At 48.4% G+C, this 22072-nt stretch overlaps 1 protein-coding gene across 3 annotated transcripts in view; it reads left to right on the forward strand.

Annotated features, from left to right (window-relative positions):
• Window positions 1-22072, forward strand: part of JCAD (junctional cadherin 5 associated) — a 68300-nt gene that overhangs the window by 19033 nt on the left and 27195 nt on the right. Inside the window, exon 1 of one of the 3 annotated variants that reach the window (XM_054191859.1) lies at window positions 16264-16356. The exons of 1 other annotated variant lie outside the window; for it this stretch is intronic. The gene's annotated coding sequence lies outside the window, so the exon portion shown is untranslated. Of the gene's footprint in view, window positions 1-16263; window positions 16368-22072 lie in introns of those variants that run through there. One more of the 3 variants, XM_054191860.1, reaches the window with a different exon arrangement.

The raw sequence follows: 22072 nt of genomic DNA on the forward strand, positions 1-22072 counted from the left end.
GAAAACGTCACTTTTGGACAAGCTTTTTTCCAGTGGATTTAAAAAATGACACCTGTAGTTTAAGTTTCCACTTTTTGAAAACAAAATACCTTGAGAAATTTGGATTTCATTTTTCCACCTCTAGTACCAGACCCATCAACTTGAAAAATACCAGAGGGTTTTCCCCCCTTGTTTGTCCATCTCTTTTACCCCCAAAACCCTCCGCAGATCCCTGGGTGCCTCCTGCCTTTCCCGCATGCCTTGCCAAATGGTGAGGTCCTGAGTGGCACCAGGGCCTCACCACCATTGTCCCCCCAGCACAGCCTGCGTTTTGGAGAGTGGTGAGCATCTCCTGAGTGCAGGACACAAGCTGCGCTGCACTGCACTGATGGGGACACCAAGTTGGACCCCCAGCGCTGGCACAGCTCCCATTTCTCAGCCAGGGCTTAGCAAAGAAGGTCTGAGTTCCTTTTTGCCGTCAGCTGGAGACACTTGGTGCTTTCTGCTGTTGGCACTGAAGATCAGGCCTCAGAGGGTAATGTGCTTTTCATGAGCAAATCTGGTTGGAAACGGTAAAGATCTGAGGGCTCCCTCAGCCGGAAAATCAGATCCGGCTTACCTGAAATGTCAGGTCATCTGGGCCGGAGTTAATTAAACTGCTCGGGACGGACGGGGGCAAACAGCCATGGAGTTGCTCATAGGAGCCTGTGAGGTTGGTTTCCTGCCGAATCCGATCCCTGCCCTCCCTGGTGTCCAGGGCTTGCCTGGGCAAAGGGTCACCAGTGCTGAGGATGGCCCCAACTCGTTGCATGTCCCAGACCTGTTGGGACTTCATGGCCTTGAAATGCCTCCCCCATCAGGACTGGGTGAAAGTGGCTGGCAGAGCCACACACTGCCAGGGGCAGATGGACATACAGCGCAACTCGGTGGGAAATGAAGCTGAAACATCTAACCAGTCATTTGTACCTGTCACGCCGCAGACCAGGTCCTGCTGCTGCTGGGCTGCCAGGTACTGGGGACACCAAAATGGACTGTCTTGCATTCCTGGGGTCATCCAACCTGCATCCCTAAGCACATAGACAAAGTCCTTGTTTCCCTCTTCCCCCAGAAATGTCTCTAGAGGTGGAAACGGGTGGATTCTGCAAGGAAACCTTGGCATATGGTAGTTCTGAACATGCTGAACTGTTCCAAGAGAGAAGTCCCTGCTCTGGCTCTATGCCCATCTCCTTGGAGTGTCCCACAAATCCTCTTTCCCTGGGGACATGCTGCCTGGTATGGGGTCTGAGCACCCCCACACTGGGCCCAGAGTTTCTTTCCAATGTTGGGGAAGAAGGCAGACCCCCACACATGCTGTGGGTTATTTCTGGGGCTGCCTGCGCAGGCAGGGCTGTGCCCACGCTGTCAGGATACCGCACAGTGAGACACCTCGCTTTGGGAGAGGGGACAGGGACAAATGCAAAAAATACAGAACAGGCACTGAAAATGTGACTCCTGGTTGCCATGGCTATATTCCTCCTCGTAAACCCGCATCACGGCCGCTGAAAGACAAAGGGAAGGTGGTTCAAGGCAGCCAGAGTCTCTGCCATGGGCACGCTGTGGTCTTCAGAGGACCCATGGGGAGGATGGCGAGTGCTGCAGGAGGCTCCTCCTGGCAGACACCGCTTGTGGCAGTGCTCATTCCCACAGATGTCTCGGGGCCCTGGAGCGCTCAGATTTGTACCTCCTGCTGCTGCCAAAGCATGAGAGCCCCTGAAGCATGAACCCCCACCACTGCACCCTCCGCCACTCTCCTTCTGGGCATCAGACCACGAAATGGGTGTAGTGGGAAGGGATCTCTAGAGGTCATCTTGGGACTCAGGTCACCAGCCCTTACCCTGTTTGCCCATCTCCTTCTCGTCAAAGATGAGATTATTCCCTTTAGCTGCCACAGGCTGAAAAAAATATGACTCAGATCTGATTTTGTACCACAGCAGTTAGATTTTCAGTCCTGTGCAGGGGAAACAATGAAAGGTGAAATCCCTGTAGGGAAGGATTTGCGAAATTCTGCGGGAAATTGGTATTACAGGTAATTGTTTCCTGCTGAGAGGATCTAACAGAACTTTACAGAAAAGCTGCCCCTTTCAGCAATATCCACTGCAGCATACCTAGGCACAAAAGTCTGTCTCTAGCATAAATATGCTTCGCTGCACATTTTCCTGCTGCACCTGAAATCTAATATTGGTTAATTCCACCGGGATTTCCTTTAAAAGAGATGCCATCGTGTAGATGATAAACTTGTTAAATTGCAAATGAGGTGAAATGGTGGGTGCTTTGGCCTCTTGAGAATGAAGACTTGGAGTATTAATGGTAGCTATTGAGGCTTACCTTTTGAAAACGTGTAGGGAAAGTTTGTGGACTACCCGAACAAAACCTCCCCTCCTAAGCAGGCTCATACTGCCAGAAGGCACCAACTTTGTTTCATAACATTTGGTTGAGGCTAAAAAAGAGCACTTACGAGGAGCTTCTTTTTTGTATCTGGTTCCCAGTATTTGGAGAGTATGTATGTCCTTTATTTCTCCCTGTTGAAGGTACCCTGTTAAAATAAGCCAGCATTAATAAAATAATAAATACGAAAATTAATGTCATACTAACTTTTACCATTTTATATGGTCATGGATATGCTTGTACAGATCCAGAAAAATCCTTTTTTTTCTCTAAGCCAGGACACCTGTGTCAAGTTACTCTGAGCTGCAATAGTGTTAACAGTGGAGGGGAGAGAGGGTCCTCAGACAAGCTCTCCTCTCCACTCTTCCACTGAACTCACCAAAGTAGACTGAAGGCCTGGATACTGATTGCTGGATCGAGTACTGCTGCCCATTGAATGAAGCCCTCTTGCTCAGCTGCCTCTGACATCTCTAAATTTGAAGCAACAGAGACTTTGACCTAGACAAAAGAAAACTTCTGCTTACAATTATAACAAGCAGAACAAAACCAAGAGCACTGTGACTGTTTTATTAATAGTGTGCTTTGCTGCTCCCAACCTTTGCAAAATCTGTGTATCTGGCTCTCCGAGAATATTACTACTTGGACCTATTTCATATGGATTGTGAAGGATAAAGACATTCCTGAAAGCTCTCTTGCCAGCTCTGCTGCTCTGCCAGCACCAGTAATTGGAGAAGGAATGATGGTCCCTTTGAAATACGGATTGCAGCATGGCTGGAGTGTGGGGCCCAGCCAGATACACATGCATGGACAGATCTACAGACGATTCATTTTCCATCCCACAGTAGCCCTCATGTTCCCTCTTCTGCTGCTCTGCAGTTTTCCTGCTGAGGACACATGTAGGCAGAGAAGACACCAAATCTGATCTTTGAAATAATTTCAGAAACATGCCTCCACATCAGGGTCTTTTCCTGATTGTAGGAAGAGGTTCCAGTGGCAGAAGGCTGGAGCAGGAAGGAGCTCAGATCTCATGTTTTGCTTACATGTCTCTGTAATAGCTTTATGAAGAATTAAAGCATTTTTGCAGGACTGAAGGGTGCTGATGGCATCTGGTTTAACATGATAAACCCTGCTTGTCATCCCTCATTTACTGGCTATCAGATCAGCTCATCTGTTGGATTGGTATAGTGGCTCCTTGACATCATCAGGAGTGAGTGTTACATCGATTAAGCCTTTTACAGTCCAGTGTGGATTTAGGTAAACTGCAGTAACTGAAGGGCTTAATGAGAAAAACAGCCTGCGCGTGTAGAGCCCTACCTGAGACATATACTTGAAAAGTGCAAGTGTCTGTTACACGGACCCCTAACTCCTTCATCAGGCGAGAGGAGAAACCTGGCAAAGCTTAAGCTCTCGTGGCAAGACACATGAACGTGGTTGAGAGATGTCTGTCAGATCACCCAAGCAGATACTGAGGCTGCGGGGAGGGGTGCTGCCATCCCAACTAAGGCACCCCCAGCATATGCGCCTCAGCTCGTCGTCTACCTGGAGAGCTTCCTTGGAAGTAATTGGCTTCTTCAGGAGCAAAGTGAACAAGCTGTAGTAGAAGAGCAACTATGCTTTCTCTGGCTCCCTCTAAGTCACAGGAGTTTGATAACCAGATCTCTGTACCTATTTTGAGCTCTATCTTGAGGAAAGAGGCACATGGACAGACAGGCTCTGTAATGTAGTAGAAGAATTGGTTAATGGACGAAATTTATACTGCGTTAGGAATGGCTTTAAGCAGACTTGTACAGCTCTATTGATGGGTGGCAGTATGAGTGGCTTTGAGCCTGGTGTCCCATGAGCCATCCAGCTTCCACACACGCAGCAGCCGCCAGACTGCAGAGTCCACCTGGCTCCACCCTTCCCTATCAGGCCATCAGTAGCAAGGGCGATGGAAGAGGGAATAACTGTTTTCTGTGATGGGTACATTCATCACTTCTATCCTGGATCCCTCTTAGGGAGTGGGAGAAGGGGAGTGCTATATGGGAGAAAATATACCCAAGACAGGTTAGTGGCAGCCTCTTCCCTTGTCACCCTTGTCACCATGCTCACCATGAGTCTCTGGCTGCAAAGAGCCAGCCAGCACCACTCTCCCATGGCATCTATACTGATGGGGAAGAGCAGCACCAGCCATGGTTTGAGCAAGAGCAGCTCCAGCTGCTGAATTCAAAGCCCACAGCACAGCTGCAGAGCATCTGAGTGACCTCAAACATGGTCACCTGGTCTACAGGGCTGGATGGAAGAATGGCAGGAGGCAGGCTCCAGTGGCCAAGCCCAGCTAAGATGGCAGCACCTAGAGTCACCCCCATTGCAGAAGTCCAAGTTTTTAAAGAGGTTCTGGGAAGGGGTGTACAAAAGGGGGAACCTAAGTCCTTAGGCAGCTGTGAATTGCTGCCTCGGATTTAGGCACCTAAGTGCTTTTTTGGACCTCATCCCAAACACTTCATTGAGTGAGTGTTGCATTAACAACAGCCCAGACAGAGGATAAGCAGCAACAGAAATGCTCCAAGCTGCTCTTTTAATGCATCCTCGGATGTGAACAAATGATCGCTGCAGAAACAGCTGTACTGGGTTATGGTGTCATTGCCCCAAGCTGTTTCCTTCATCATTTCTACAAGGAAACAGCCCTCAGCAGAGCTTTCCTCACTGACTTTACTGCAAAACCATCAGCCTAGTGCTCTCCAGAAAACTATCCAGGCTAGTACCACTGATGGTGTAGAAGATTTGCAGCTCCCACTATGCATGCCTCTGACCTTGTTAGAGAGGAAGATGGCTCCTGGCAGGTAGAGGAGGGCAGCATCTTACAACAGTATCATTATTTCTGTAGTGATTATTTGCTCCTTTCCTTACATATGGAGCAGCCACTTGTAAGGATCTGAGCTATACTCTGAGTTTTGCAACTCGCTCTTCAGCTTCCCTTCTGAGACGTGTCAAGTACCTACATGGTTTGTGGTGCTGCTTATGACCACTAAGTTCATGTTCAATAGAAGAAGAACAGAGGCTTGTCTAGAAATGATGGGAATTAAACGTAAGGCTGCATGTGCCATTTTTCACTCTGGGCAAGTGCACTCTGACTTTGGAGGATACACGGTCGCAGGTGCACGCTGCCTGCAGGGCACAACAAAAGGCAGAGCTGAAGTAAGAAAACCCATTTCTATTTTAACTTTCTCCTTGGAGTGGATGCAGCTCAGCTTCTCTGATGTTGCCTGCCCGACTAAGCTGCATGTGCGGGGAGGGTTTAATCTGCTTTCAAACTGGCTGAAAAAGGCTGGCTGGCTGCTCTTCTCCCAGAACCTTCCTGAGGACAGACAAGGTGTTCCAAAACAGCTTGGACGAAGGATCTCCTTCGAGGTTCAGGTCTTTCTGAGGTGAAAGGAGGTCTTGGGAGGTCGCCCCCAACCTTGGGAGGTGGATGTGAGACCCTCCAGGGTAGGGACTTGCCCGTGGGGATGACTGGGTTCGGGCAGGCTGCGTCTTTAAACAGTCTGTGTGACACTTCTGTATCACAACGCTGCAATATGCCCAAACACCAGGGGTGAAGCTTGAGCCAGTGAAAGAAAAGTTGTGATAAATTAGGGCTTCCGTGGTGGCTGTTTCTGATCCGAAGCACAGAAAATGTGGTGAGGCGGAGGTGTAATTTCCACTGATGAGTCTGAAAGCCCTCTAGTGAATCAGGGGCTGCATAAATTTACAGAAGGTGGCCTCAGACCAAAATAACCTAGTAAAACGCACATGGATGCCTTCTGATTAAACTGATTGAGGTTTTGCCTAATAAAAATCTTCTATTATTTCAGTGCTTGGTTCCATTTTCCCTCTGGTCCTGGATAGAAAGAGGGAAATGGAAGATTTCGGCTTGACAAGAAAAGCATTGTGGTATGAGAGCTTGGATTTCTCTGCCTTCCAAGCAAGATTTCTTTGTAATGTCAGTATCAACTTCTACAAGATAATTAATAGATTTCAATGACTTTCAAACCCAAATACGATCCCTACAGACCTGCAAACCTTTATGGTGCAGGCTGACATTCTGGTGTTGGTGCTGCAGTCCTTTGCACAGTTGCTAAAACTTGAAAGGTTATCGAGCTAAACCACGCTTCCGTAATGCTGCTCAGATAAGTTCTTGGCAAAAGTATTTTCCAAAGAAGTGTCTCCTCTCCAGTCCCTCCAAAATCAATTCCAGTGGAGAGCAGGTAGGAAACCTGTTGGGGATGCCAACAGTACCTGTAGAAGTGCATGCCCTGTTGCAAAATAATATGAGAGCAAATAAGAGTTAAATTCAAGCCTAAAATATACGTGCACAAGGCAAGTTTATTACTGTGGGTCTAAAGACACATCCCCCCTCGCTCCTCAAAACCCGTCCAGCAGCGGGTGTGAGGGGGGAGGAAAGCAGCTTGGCGAGCGTGACTCTGTGCAAGGGGGATGCTCTGCACACCTATACTTTTTCTTGTTTTGGATTTCCCACTTGAAGCAGAGGTGGGTCCGCACCACCCCCACAGATAACAGCACTCTCCCTGTGTGATTCCATAGCATTAAGTCAGGGATTTGGAAAAGATTTTTTTCTAGGAAGAATGGATTTGAGCCATAATCCTTTGACCCGCTGGCCCGCTCAAGACGGCCGTGACATGTCATTGCTCTCTGATAGAGCTTCTCCACGCTGCCTCTGCCCGCTCCCGTGGCCGGGAGCTGCTCCGGGGCGGGTACACCTCCCTGGCCTCACTCCAGGGCTCCGGGATCTGTGTAATCTCCAGTGTCAAGATGTGTTTGGATACGGAAAGCTGCAACACTCTGGTATATATCAGCAAGATAACAGGAGCATCCCCCCGCCCCAGGAGACAGATGCCTGGTGCCGGGTGTTGAGCCGCCGAGGGCCTGTCCCTCTGGGGGCTTTCTGCCTGCTCTTTAGCCCTGGATGACAGTCACATCTTCAAGGGGCTGTTCTTTGGAAGATAAACATAGCTTTTCTGGTTCAAAAATTACAAGCCATTCTCACATTTTCTCTCTTTAACAGAGAAGGACTGTAATTTCAGCTTTTTGGGTGAGGCTTTTTGTGGGAACACACTGGCATGAAGGGGTCTTGCAAACTCTTGTTGAACTTTTTAAGTATCCTGTTACAGACAAGCCTTTCTTCACGCTCTGCCCTTGCTACTGTGCTCAACTTCTCTTATGAAAAAAACCTGAACAACCTACTATAGATAGCTTTCGGCCCTTGATCTCATAAAAACCAGCTCGCATAGATCTACAGGAGGGAGGCAGTATTTCAGAAAGGACAGTGCTGCCTTTTGAAACGTAAGATTTAAAAAATTAATGTTACTATAGTCAAAAGCTGAAACTGGTGAGTTAAACTTAAATAGCTATTACTTAAGTCCTTATGGAACTAATAGGAACTATGTCACAGAGCATTTATAAAAAGAGCCTTTTCGCTGTGTGCTGTGGTTTTGCATTAAAGCAAACCATTTCAGCGATGCTCCCCTCAGCGATGCCGTGTGAATGGGAGCTCCCCAGGGAAGCGCTTGCTGCAGCGGCTCAGTGCGAGCGGTACCCAAAGCTGGTACCCAAAGCCCCGCTGCTCAAAGCACAGCAAGCGCTGTGGGAAGGGTGGTCTCCCAGTTCTGAAGCTGTGTTTATCTCCTGCCTTCTAAAGGCGAGCAGGAGGACTATCATGCCAACAGCTGGCCCACAGCCTAGAGCTGCCGGTCCGACTCCCCATCCCGCTGCCTGCCCCTGCCTGGCTGTGCACGGGTCCCTCAGCACCTCCATGTCTCTCTAAGTGGCAGTGGCCGGGGCTGGGGACGGGGGCGGGGGGACGGGGGCGGGGGGCAAGTTTCCTTTTTTTACCAATAATTACAGTCTGCCCAAAGCTCTGAAGTGTGTAACCCCTGCAGACTCTGTTTCTTGATATTTACTGCTGTAACTATAGGTTCTTTTGCCTTCGGTCTATATTTTTCTTTGTTCCTTGTAAACCTCAGGGCTTCAGTTGTATCTCACAGCAGTGATTTACACGGCCTAGCTGTATCAGTGGAAATAAATAAGAATCCTTTTATCAGTACCGTATTTGCCATCTTCCAGCTAATTGCTTATAAATATATGTTCAGGAATGGGAGGAGACATTCTCAAACCACCTCTTCTGTTTCTGCATTACTTCACATACCTTTATCACCCTGCCCCTTGTGCACCTCCTCCCCCAGGTGCCCTGCTATTTCAGACTCTCTTCTCCCAGATAAAGAGCTGCTCAGCACACACTATGTGTTTGCGCGTTAAGCTATCTATATTGCTAAGAATATGTTTGCAGCTGTTTTGAAGATGAAGTTGTTTTCTGTTGTTTGGTTTTAAAGTGAATTTGCAATTTGTTTCATGAAAAAGGCGAAGAGTTTTTAGCTAATGCCTGCGGGCAACCTGAGTTTGCTCTCATCCCTCACTGTAACTCCAACAGGTCAGTATCTGAACTTGCCACAGTAAATCTGGAGTCACAGTTGGACAGTGCTGAGGTGTAGCTAGAAGTTTGGTGGGAGGACAGGGTGGCTCCTACTGCTTGACTAGATGTACATTGGATATCAGACATGACCCGATGGGCTGCTGAGTGTTGTCTGGGAGCTGCTGAGCACTCACAAGTAACAGCAAAGTGGGCATTTCCCTGGAGACCATCAACATCTTGTGATTATATATGATGTTGGACCAGGGCCTGCTCTTCTTTTACCTTACTTGAAGTATGTTTTCCACCAGCACTAGTCCACACTAGGCCAGTGATGTTAATGGGATCCACAGCTCTTGCTAACCCCTTCTTTTTGATTTGAGAAATGAAGCTAGAAACTTGCCTGTGCTTGGAAAAAGACCAGTTCCTGGCTGCACACCTCTCAGCCATGTCCTCTACTTCCCAGTGCCTGTGAGGCTTCGCTCCTTAACAAGTGGTGCTCACATCACTAGCAGGAATGACGATGTGGCCGTCACAGCTCAGCCTCCATATCTGCCCTCATGGAGACTAATGGAGCTGTGATAACATCTGTATTGTACCATTCGTGTACCCTTGTACGTAATGCATCAAATTTACATTACTTTATTAAGCAAACGCAGGGGTTAGCCTTCTCTAGAGCAGTAAGCATTCAAATTTTAAGCCAGAAAAATAGGATAGATCCAACATGCTTTGCTACTGCATAACTATTCCTCTTTCATCTTCCCCTACCTTTGGGGATGACCCTCTGCTTCCCCAATCTCGAAACCTTGCTGGGGGGCCAGCTGGAGCTCCTAACCCTTCTCGAGAGCTTTCCAGATGAACGACTGTACAAATATTTTGGTCAGGAAACTCTCCTGAAAAAGGAGGCCTAACTGTTCTGTTCCTCAGCTGGGCGACGGGGCTAATTACTGTGGTAACTTCCCGTCTCTCCTGGGTGTTATGATGAGAAACTCATTAATATTTGCTGAGTACCCTGAGCCAAGTCCTTGAATGAAAGAGCTGTAAGGATTATTTTAACAATATTTAGCACTTCAAAAGTTTTGGAAGCACTACCTAATTTTCGCAAATGTAAACCAGCTAAATTCTGAAGGGTAATTCCTGTGCGCCACACCTCTGAGCCTTTTCAGCAGTCTTCACAATGTTCAGCAGCACACACGGTATACATGGCTGTACATTTCCTCTGTGTTAACTGGCCTTTTATTTTTTAGCTTTTTTTTCCCCATTTTTTCCTCCCTCCAGCACACGTTTGTGTGTCATACTTTAAGACTATGAGGTATATCTAACAGACACGATAGCTCAGTCCTTACATCTAAAGGAAAATATTCTCCATCAGTGCACTGTCGCTCCTCCCCAGCAGCCTGTGGCCCAACACCTTGCACAGACACTGATGGCTGGGTGGTAAATCGTCCTTGCAGAATAGTCACCACCCGGCATCGTGAAATATTTCCCTCTATTCAATACACACCCATCCCACCTACTTCTTTGGGATGCTTAGGAAGCAATAAAGTAGTTCAAGGAACGAATCCCCAAATACCAGGTCAAAATACAGCTTAAGAAGCACCAAAGAACTGTCAAATGAAAACATCCCCTCTCCGCGGCGGTGCTTAGTGTTTCCCTTGATGTAGCAATAAAATATCTGAAGCTCCTCTGTTCCAAACTAAAAAGAGGTGCCAGTTCTATAAACAGGTGATTACTGGCGGGATGGGTAATGTGATGTGTTTTCTTGCAAAAGGGTAATAGCTGCTTTGTTTATGACTAGCATCTGTTATAAGAAAGTTTAATATATCATGGCTGTAACATGCCATATAGGACAGACAAGAGGAAAAAATAAGCACGGGTTTAATAGCACATCTGTGGCTAGTTAGTTATGGTAAACTTCAGGTATGTGGTGATTTCAGCGTATGCTCCTAAATACATTCCCAGCAACTGGATCTAAGACAAAAACTGTTACAGTCTTTCAGGGAATAATTAATGGATCTAGTCACTTCAAACCACACCAAATTATGAAGAAATCTGCTTGATTTCGATGTAAAAACCACTAATGCAGGATCACCTCCAGAAATGAGGCTCCAAGCCTGCAACAAGCTGGGTAGGAATGGCAGGAAAGCTCTGGCCCCGAGCAGCAACGCTGATGATCGGACATAAAACATAAGCAGAGGACTCCCGATCAGGGAGGTTTTGAGGCCAAAGAGAATTATAAAGGCATAAAGCAGCAATAACTTGCACCAAGCAGAGCAGCACTTCCCATTCACTCATCAGAGCAATGGCACGCAGCAGTGCTCTTGCTGAAGAGCTGGCTGGCGTGCAGCATGCCTGTGTGTTTTTCCTTTTCCTTTCCCTGTGCATTAATTCATCTGTATTTCCCCCATCTGGCCTGTCTCTCTCGTGTTTGTGTGTTTCTGTTTTCCACCATTTCTGTCCGTAACGGCCACTCACTCAGACTTGCAGGCGCTGCTCTTGGTCTCCCGAGGAACCGAGCCCTGGTGTTCCCTGCCTGCCCCGGCACATGGACCCACTCTACCGTGTCCCACGGGACGCTGATCTGAACCTGGCCACTGTGACAAAGGGGACGGCTTATTGCTTGCTGGGTTCGTGCAGCCCCTCCATGCTGCTGCCCAGATACCCGCCTTTGCTGCGCACAGCCACCGCTGGCATCGGGTTCATGGTGTCTTTGCCCTTCTTCTTGCCCCCTGCAAGCCATGCAAAGCAGAGGGGCAGTAACAGCTCTCTGCTCTGTTGCCCCATTGTGTCACCCTGCCCCTCCACACTGATTTTCACCCATCTCAGGAGTCCTCTGTGGCAGGGCAGAGGCTTTAGCGCTCTTTTCCCTTCTGAAAACCCCATTTGTATGCTTCTCTCACAGCCACATTTAGTTCTTCCAGCCTTTTCGAGGCTGGAGCTCTAAACTGAAGAATGTCCAACTATGGTCCCCTTCCCTGGAAAGAGCCAGGAGAGGGAGATCTCCCCAGGTGGCTGCAGGACCATGGGCTTTGTGGGGGAGCAATGCTCCATCAGTTGTATACATTTACTCTGGCCATCAAAAAGCAGAATTGCTTTCCTGTCTGCTCTGCTTTTCTTCATCTTTGCCCTGCTTCTGGCAGTCACGATCTGCATTGCAGTAGCCACCTGAGACCGCAACCCCATTGATCTGGGCAATGAGCTAAGGCAAAACCAGAAGCGACATCTGGCCAAAGAGTTTGATCTCTGAGAGGCGGAGGGCAAGATGCAGCAGGAGCAAAGGGAGTCCCTGAAAGCCGCGATGCTGCTGAGGAGTGCAGCACTCAGACTTCCTAAACCGCAGACGAATGGCTTTGTGCGTTACACCAGCCCTCTGGGCAATCCCACTTGGACACGACTTGGGGCTGCCAGCCGTCATCAGTCATTAATTGTGAATCCAGCCCAACAGATCCCTCAGATTCTCTCAAAAATCATGCAATTTGCTTTCTGGTGTCTGACCATCGAGTTATGTTCAGCTCAGGTTTCCAGGCTTTTCACTGCAACAGGAGAGCTAGAAGCACGGGTGGCTGTTTTCCTTTTTTAGGAGGAAAGCTCTGTTTCTCCACTCGAGGCCCTTTGACTTCACTCGGGGGAAATCTTCAGTGACTGCAGGACTCCAAACAAATCTGCTGAACTGCCTCCTTCCACGGGCTGTGCCTCCCTTTACAGCCCACGAAGTATTCTCAGAAGAGGTGTAACAAAAAATGCCCCCAGGTGCAGAGAGGCAGCTCTGAGGTGTCTCTGTCCTCTGCACTTTTGTCGTACTCTCCACAGGCTGTGACCTCCTGACGACATAAAGATGTCCCTTCCCTTCACCTTGACATTGTTCAGCAAATGATCCAGATTTCCTTCCATGGAGTGGAAGCTTCAGCCTGTGGCCCCCCCCCTTCCCATCCCCTAAAGCCAGTGCCACAGCAGCTTTCCCAACGGAGAGCAGAGAGCTCCAGCAGTGAGGACCTGCTCTGTGTGGTGCACCGTAACTACCCACAGGGAGCAAAAGCTTTTTTGTTTGGGAAGAAGGGATATAAACAGGACTGTCTCCTACAACCAAGGAGAGCGAAGAGCTCAGAGCTGCAGCCATGCAGATGAGAAAATCATCCTGGAATTTTTTTTTCATACAAGACAGTAGAGACAGGTATTTAAAAAACCCACAAGTCCCAATTTGCCTGTCAGAGTCGAGATATTTAAATAATAAATGGTAACTTGTGCCAGCATGGCTTCCTTGATGGAAACCTGTGCTGCCGTCACACCCACAAGAAGCTGCTCTGTGACAAAACCTAAACTTTCTAGTGATTGACTGTGTCAGCTACAAAGCTTTACCGTGGGAAAATACGTGGGTTTGCCAACCAGCAAAGCCACAGAGAACTCCCCAGGTACCCTGCAGGGATGGGGCGTAAGGTGCCTGCGCGGGGTCCTGCTGGAGGTTCTCCTGCTGCCGGTGGCATTGCCCTTGGTGGATACTTCATGTGTCAGCAGCTGCAGGCTCAGAGCCTCACTGCTGGAAGACAAAAGGAGATGTCCGTAGAAAAGCAGGTCAATGACGATTCCTTCCAGCTCCCTACGAAACCAGGGCACTGGGAAACCTGTACTCAGTTCTGGGCTCTTCTGCAGACTTCTCCCGTGACCTTGGACTCATCATGTAACTTCACTGCCCTTGTTTTCTCGCTGTTAACTAGAGCAGGTATTGAACAGGACTCAATTTATGAACAAGTGTAAAGCACTTTGATAGCCTGGGGTAAAAGTCAATTAAGACACGGCAAGCAGTTGATGGGCCCAAGCAATTGCTGAAGTAAATGATTCACAAACATACTGTTTCAAGAGTGGCTTTAAACCAAAACAGATTTGCAAACTATTCACCTGTTTCTAGAGGCTGAATAAATGACGGGGAAGGGAGAGGTGGGGAAGCAGGCAATAAGCAGTGCTTTAAAAATACTTGCGGATGTCTGTCATGGTTTCAGCTGGGATGGAGTTAACTGTCTTTCTAGCAGCTGGTGTAGTGCTATGTTTTGGATTTGGGATGAGAAATGGTGTTGGGAGCACACTGGCGGTTTTGGTTGTTGCTGAGCTCTCGAGACCTTTTCTGCTCCTCACACTGCCCTGCCAGAGGGTAGACTGGGAGTGCACAAAAAGTTGGGAGGAGACACAGATGGGACAGCTGACCCCAACTGACCAAATGGATATTCCACACCACGTGGTGTCATGCTCAGTATATAAAGCTGGGGAAGAAGGAGGAAGGGGAGGACATTTGGAGTTATGGCATTTTTCTTCCCAAGTCACCATTATGTGTGATGGAGCCCTGCTTTCCTGGAGATGGCCTGAGATGGCCCAACGATGGGAAGTAGTAAAGGAATTCCTTGTTTTGCTTTGCTTGTGGCTTTTGCTCTACTTATTAAACTGTCCTTATCTCAACCCACGAATTTTTTCTCACTTTTCTGATTCTCTCCCCCATCTCAGCTGGAGGGAGTGAGCAAGTGGCTGTATTGTCCTGGTTGTTGTCTGGGGTTAAACCATGACAATGTCACTGTGAAATCCATGGTGAGAACAAGCCCTTTGGGTGCTGGCAGGCACAGCGCACTTTGAAAGGGTCTCTTCTGGTCCCTCTCCATCCTTGATGGACCCCATCTGCAGATTTTCCTTGTGCTGACAAAGTCGATGTCTTCTCAGTGAAGCTGTGGGCTGAGAGAGAAAGCAAGAACAAAAAAAATCCCACAACATCTCTTCAGTGGAGAAAAGTGGTTTGGGCTGGACTGGCCACTGAAATGCACAACAGATGCTCTCCCCGACCTGTCTCTCCAAGGAGAGGAGGGAGAGAGAGAAAGAAATTTATGAGTTTAGAAGGAACTGAACTAATTTAATGAAATATTAATAATAAAGTAAAAAGAAAATAATGACATATTTACAATATATGCAAAACCACATCAAGCTCCCAGGATAACGATCACGTCACTGTCAGGCACTGGGAAAGTCCCAGACTGGACTCAGCGAGGGATGGGAACTGGATTCCATATCTGGACTGAGGAACACACAGATCCGGGTCAAAGGCAGGTGAACAGAGAGAATCCTCCTCGGATGCTGGGCATTGAAGGAAGAGGCCTGACCCTTTGATCCCTCAGCTTTCATACTGAGCATGCAGATGGGATAGAATATCTTGCTGGTTTTGGGTCACCTGTCCTGTCTGCTCCTCCCCACAGGTGTGACCTTCTATGCTTTTTTGCTTCCGACTCTCCAACGGGGCAAAATAATGAAGTTAGCTGACCTTGGTTGTTACAGCAATAGAATCGTAGAATCATAGAATAGTCTAGGTTGGAAGGGACCCTTAAGATCATTGAATCCAACCATCAACGTAATAACACTGCCAAAAACACCACTAAACCACGTCCCTCAGCACCACGTCTGCCTGTCCTTTAAATACCTCCAGGGATGGCGATTCCACCCCTTCCCTGGGCAGCCTGGTCTGATGTTTGACAACCCTTTTGGTGAAGAAATTTTTCCGAATATCGAATCCAAACCTCCCCTCGCACAGCTTGTGGTGAGTAGGACTAGGGAAGTGATCGTCTCCGTGTACTCGGCACTGGTGAGGCCCCAACTCAAGTACAGTGTCCAGTTTTGGGCCCCTCACTACAAGAAAGACATTGAGGTGCTGCAGTGTGTCCAGAGAAGGGCAATAAAGCTGGTGAGGGGTCTGGAGAACAAGTGTTATAAGGAGAGGCTGAGGGAACTGGGGTTGTTCAGCCTGGAGAAAAGGAGGCTGAGGGGAGACCTTATTGCTCTCTGCAGTTACCTGAAAGGAGGGTGTAGCAAGGTGGGGGTCGGCCTCTTCTCCCAAGTGACGGGCAATAAGACAAGAGGAAATGGCTTCAAGTTGCACCGGGGGAGGTTTAGATTGGATGTTGGGAAAAATTTTTACGCGGAAAGGGTTATTAAGCATTGGAACGGGCTGCCCAGGGAAGTGTCTGAGTCGCCACCCCCGGAGGTATTTAAAAGACGGGCAGACGTAGCGCTTAGAGATATGGTTTAGCGGTGGTTTTTGTCAGAGCTAGGTTGATGGTTAGACTCGATGATCTGAAAGGTCCCTTCCAACCCAGGCGATTCTACGATTCGATGAACTTGGGGCCGTTTCCTCTCATCCCATCACTTGTTCCTCGGGAGAAAAGACCGACACCCTCCCCCCCACACACACACACCTCGCTACAACCTCCTTCCAGATAGTCTGTAGGGAGCGATAAGGTCTCCCTTCAACCTCCTTTTCTCCAGGTTAAACGACACCGTGATGCCCCAAGAGCCTCCGGCGGGGCGGGGAGGGGGACGGGATGGGGCGGGGCGGGGGGCGGGCGGGTCCCCGCCCGCCCCCCGCCCCGCCCCATCCCGCCCCCCCCCCCCCGCCCCGCGCTCGGCGCCTCCCGGCTGCCGCGGCCGCTGAGCGCGGCGGCCCCAGCCGCCACCGGAGGGTCCTGCGGTGATCGCCCGGAGAGGTGAGTTCCCGGTAGGTCGTGGAAAAGGGTTAGTGAGGAGTTGGGAAGGGCGGGGGGTGTCGGGGGGGGGTGGTGGTGGGGGGAAAAGGTCGGACTGGTCCCAAGGCGGGCGGCGATGCGCGGTACCCGGGAGGCGCGGGGAGAGACATCCCCTCGGTATCCCCATCCCTCCTCCGGCCGCTTTGCACCTGTTCGTTCTTCTCTTTACCCGTGTCCCCCCCCCCTCCCCATCACCCCCCCCCCCCTTTTAGGGCCCAGCTCCCCCTGGAGCAGGAGTCCCAGGGAAGTTAGTCGGTGCCGCTCACCTTCATTCAGCGCCGGTCGCTGCCGTCCCCCCACCCCGTCGCCACCCGGGCGCCGGCTGCCGTTCGGTGCTGGGTCCCGTTGACACCGAGGAGGATGTCTGAAACATCACCCGCCGCCCCTCTCGGTGCTTATTCCCGATATTTACCCAGCAGTCAAATAGATCCTTGGGGTTATTTCCTTTCTGGGGGTTGTTTTAAACCATGTACTGTTGCAAAGGAGATGAAAAAAAAAAAAAAGCTGTTATGTCAGAAGGAGGTCTGTGCTGTTATGTCATTTCATAATTGCCTCAGAATTACAAATTATGGCCTTAGTCTGCTGCTGGATCGGCGCCAAAGGACTCTTGCATCTATTAAGGGTTTAGGTTTGGTTGGTTTTTTTTTTTTCCTTTTTTTGTGTGTCAAGAGTTGAGAATAATGCCTTTTTTGTGGCATAGACCCTACACATTAAGTTACTCCAGCCCCTGTCTTTAAGTGAAAATACCATGTAACTGTTCTGAGTAGTCGGTCTGATCCGCACAGTCAAGGCATTAAATCTTGGCTAGTGACAATGAGAATTGTGTCCTGCCGAAAAGTATTCAGCTCCACTTCTTTGCATGAGCTGAAGCTTTTTCTCTTTGTCACTTTAAAAGTTCTGATTCTGCCCAGAAACGCTGTTGCTGTTTGTGGGTAACAGACACATGGAAAATAGCAACCTTCCGGCTTCAAACTAAAGAATATCAGATTAATGACAGAGAAGGGCTTTGCAGTTCAGAGATGCAGCCACTGCGAGAGCCTCAATTTGTGCCAGCACTTAGCTTGTAATCACAGAAGCTAGATCTGCCCTACCCTGCTACGCTCTTGCGGTTCTACCACTCACTGTGGTACCACTTGGAGGAAAAAAGTGTGGTCCTGCCAGCTATTCCCTTTGCCAAAGATGCTGAGGGCATCAGGAGTCCGGAGGAGGTCAAGGCAGGTTGCTGCCGCCGGGTAGAGAAGCTGGGCAGGGCTGTCACCCTCAAGGCAGGATGCTCTCCTAAGCTGTGCCACTGGGGCATGTTATACTACCCACTAAAATACCAATTTAGCCTGTTGTTTCAAAAGCTGGGCCCGCTTCTGCATCCTCCCTTCCTATGGTGATGTGCAGGATTTCTCCATGCTGCAACATGTACTCGCCAGCTCTTGGAAAAGACGGATCTTTGAGAGTCTGCCGGGTCGTGTGTATCAAGTGGCATATTACAGTAGTATATTGTTCTTTAGATGCATAATTTCACTGGCCTCTTACGACCCAAAAAGCACACAGAAAATAAACAAGGGCATATTGTTCGGTGGGAAGGATACAGAAAATTCTTCTGCCTTTGCCGTTTGTTAGGGAAAGATTACTTTTAAGTGTTTCTCCTGATTGTCAGAGAAATGACATGGCACACGTGAGCTCATTTTTTTGCCAAGCAGGCTTTATTTGGAAGGTGAGGCATTTCTGAACTTCTCGGTCACCTTGGAACTAGTTCCGAGTGTATAGCAAAGTCCTGCCCAAATCGTCTCTTCTAATTAATTTGGCCAGAGGCCATCCTAATTAACCTTGAGGGAGTTCAGGGGTGGGAGAGCTTGGTATGAAACAATTGTTCTCTTGTAATTTGCTGTTCACAATGTGTTGACCAAGCCACGAGCTGCATCCCTAAAATCCTCTGGGTCTCTTGCTGAAGCCGTTACACCGGTTTATTTGGTTTTTAACAGATGTTGTTTTCCACTTCTTGAGTGGAAAGGGTTATCTCACTTTCTGCAACCTTGTTATTGTGCTTTGTTTGAAGAGCCAGTGGACTCGGGCTTGCTGGGGAAGCTTACTCACCAGTTCCAGCTATGAAGGAAGGGGTTGGTCAGCCTTTCAGCAGTCTTGATGCGATCCTTAAGGTCTCTGTGTGAACTGATGGCATCTTTTCACATCTACCTAGAGAGAACCCTCAGTTCTGCTGGTACTGGCAGTGCCTGCAGAGAACAAAAATCAACAGCAGCCTCTTCGTCGCCCAAGTGTATTACAGCTAGGATATTAATAGAATTTGTCAGCCCTAACTCGGACCATCTCAAATGGTGGGGCAAGGGACGGGGTTTTGAAATCTGAGCTAGTCGAAAAAAAGAAAAAAAAAGTTAAAGGCTGAGTTTTCCTTCTTGAAAGTGCAAGTCACCAAGTGTGTGACAAAGGGGGGCCATTTCTGAAAAAAAAAAGCCATTTCTGAAATTTTAGGATGGTCCCTCTTCCCCCGTCACGGTGATAGCTGCTCACCTTGTTGGTCCAGGGGGGCTCAGGAGCTGGGCCACCTTTCACCAGCCTGGGCTCACCTCCCCCACCGGTGGGCAGCCCTGCCCAGCACACCCAGCGGAGCCTGCCTGTAGGCTCTTCCAGCGTCTCTCTCATTTTTTTTTCTGCGCTAAAGCATACAAATGCTGCTTTGGCATTTATTTTCTGGCAGTGCAAGGGGTCGGGGGGAAATCCTGCTGAGACTACGAGGCAGGACACACAGATGCAAGAAAGAAAGATCAAAGGCGTCTATAATACAGGAAGAAGCAGAGGGTCACCCCAGAAGAGAGGGCATTTGATTATACGTACAAGGGTAATATAAAAGGGATAACAACACAGGAGAGGATGGCAATGCCTGAAAATGAGTAAACAAACAGATGCATAAGACTATGCTGAGAATTTATTTACTCCAGCAGACACAATCCTTATCTCTTTGAAAGAGGAGAAGACCACACCAGCTTTGGAGCGCCTCCTCTCCCAGCCACGTTTGTGAGCGGGAGAAAGTGTTTGTTTACGGATCTCTCCTCCGTGAGTCCTGGCCTGATGGGCTGGCCCGTCCTGCTGTGATTAGTAGGATGCTAATGTGTGTAATCCTTTTGATCACAGAGCCCAGGCTCTATAAGTCACGTCACTGTCACCTCAAAGAAGTTCAACTATGTGATGGATCCCTTATTAAAAATTTGTACTTCGAAACATTTAATATGGTCATTACTGAGATTTGGGGCTTTTTTTTGGTTTGTGCAGATGGAGAGCTTTTCTGTTAAAAAACATGCAAACAATAATAATGGTCCATATAGTCCTAGTGTGGGAGTAGCTTATTAGCACTTTGCCATAGGTATTTTAGGTGGGATGATTAGCCCTTAACATCTTGATTTTAAGATGTGAACAACAAATGTGATTCCATGTGCTTTGTTCCACCACAATGGATTGCTCTGTCCAAAAGTGTCATAAACAGCATGGAAACATTCGTCCGAGTCCTAAAAAATACCCTCTTCTGCAGTTCCTTTTTGGGAGGGAAAGAGTTGGCTAATTATGCTTTGTTTAATAAATGTACTATTTTGTTCTCCTGTTGTGACAAACAAAAGCTGTCATTTGAGGAAATACACCATATGCTGCCAATTGGTCGAAGGACTGGTTGTATCTGGAGCGCAGAGTAGCACTGAGTGCTCTTTAACAATTGCTCCTTCTCTGAAAAAAATCTGGACCGATTTCAGTGGAGTAGTATGCCGCTCTGTCATCGGGGAAGCGAGCTGTTGACATTTTGAAAACCAGCTAATGCGAGCAGCGGTATCTGTGCATGCGTGGACGTTTCCTCTCTCCCTTTATGTGTTTACTTCTATTTGGATGCTTACGAGCCTCAGCGAATCAGTGTTCAGTCGGGGCTGGATTGGTCCATGGCAAATTTAAAAATCAACCTTATTACGGATACAAACTCCCATCCATGCGCCATCAGACACTTATTTCATCATTTTGCAAAACCAGTACTCAAACACCCATATTACTTAAAAAAAAAAAAAAAGAGAATCTCTCTCTTCCATTTTTTCTTGGCAAATCTGAGAAGGCAAACTTTGAAATACGACCTGGAACCTCCTAACGAACGGGGCTGTCAACCCCTGGAGAGCAGCCGTCACTCGTTAAGGTCTCCCCCAGGAGATGCTCTGCGTTCTCTCTGATGCCACAGTGGGTTTGCTGATGCATCTGCACCGGTGAGATAGAAGACAGGAATAATTACCGTCTGAGAGTTAAACAAACTCTTCAAGACTCGCTCCTCTTCTCCTCCCCACTTCCTAATTTTATTGGAGACACACCGTATCATTAATTCATTCTCTGGCACAGTTCCTCGGTGATTTCAGTGAGGACTTTTTGCTCAGGGAATGCAAAGAGAATGTGAGCTGTAATTTCCTCTGTCTGTGAATCCCTGTGTTAGTGAAAAAATGTGAACCCTCCTGCTCACAGGTAATGAGGGTTAAACACAAAAATTCACAGATTTGTTTTTAATTTCTGTGAGATGAATGGGAGAGACTGGCCTGGGAAGACATGCAGAGCCAACGTAGAGTTGGCTTATCTTCCAGCAATGACTTTGGCACATCTTCCCATGTCGTCAGCAGAGATGATTGTGCATTTAGCACTAGTGGCTTTGAAGCCCTCAGTGTGGTGTTGGCTGTAATGGGAATTTTCTTGAAGTTTTGCCTGGTGTGTGTCCGTGATCCGATATGAGTCCTTTGGTCAGGACCCTGTTCTTGTACTTCCACTCAGCACATCTACTGCCTCTTTTCTGCTCAAGATCCTGCAACGTGTGGTGTGTCTCTTGTGTCTCAGACTCCCTATCCCTCCCATCCCTGGAGGAAAGGCAAAGTTTCTGTTCCTACTGCGTGGTGTTTGCCACCCTGCCAGGCCTGCCTGCCCTTGGCACCCCCTCACTCCTCCCCAAAGGGCAGAGCCTGTCAGGAAAGGGGGTTGCAAAGTAGGTCATTGGTGGCATTTTGTGATAAAGTGGCTGTTCTACTTCGGACAGTCGTAGCCGTGGGGGAAAGGCACATTGTAATTCAGGTAAGGTGGCTATTTATAGGACTAGGAATCTTGTACAGAAGCATTTTGATTTTCTCAGAAATGTGTGGGGCACAACAACAAAACGATACCTTTTTGGGGGGGAGGCAGCGGAGAAATGTCAATGTGTTTAGTGTCCATCCCAAATCCCTTGGTTCTGAGGCAGGATCTGCTTCATCTGCACCATTCCTGATAGAGCTTCGTTTAGCCTGCTCTTGAAAACCTCTGCTGATGGAGATTGGCAGCCTCCCTGCCTAACCAGTGGTTAACTATCATCATGGCAAGACGGTTCCCCTTAATATCTAACCGAAATCTCCCTTGCTGCATGCTAAGCCAGTCCCTTCAGTTTTCCACATCCGCAGGGAGCCGGACAAGATTATCACTGCCTTTTAGCAGCCTGACATATTTGAAACTTGTTATCATCTCTCATTCTCTCACCCTCATTCCTCCTCCCTTTTCTTTCAGCTAAACAAGCCCACTTCTTGTACCCTCTTCTCAAGGGCTCACACTTCCTAAACTGCTTGTGAGCAAGTGGCAGGGAGCAGTGTCTCGCTTGAGGTAGGGCCCAAAACTGGGTCTGAGGCTGAGAGGAGTA

The sequence above is a fragment of the Rissa tridactyla genome, chromosome 2 (genome assembly GCF_028500815.1).
Source record: "Rissa tridactyla isolate bRisTri1 chromosome 2, bRisTri1.patW.cur.20221130, whole genome shotgun sequence".
NCBI classification, from domain to species: Eukaryota; Metazoa; Chordata; class Aves; order Charadriiformes; family Laridae; genus Rissa; species Rissa tridactyla.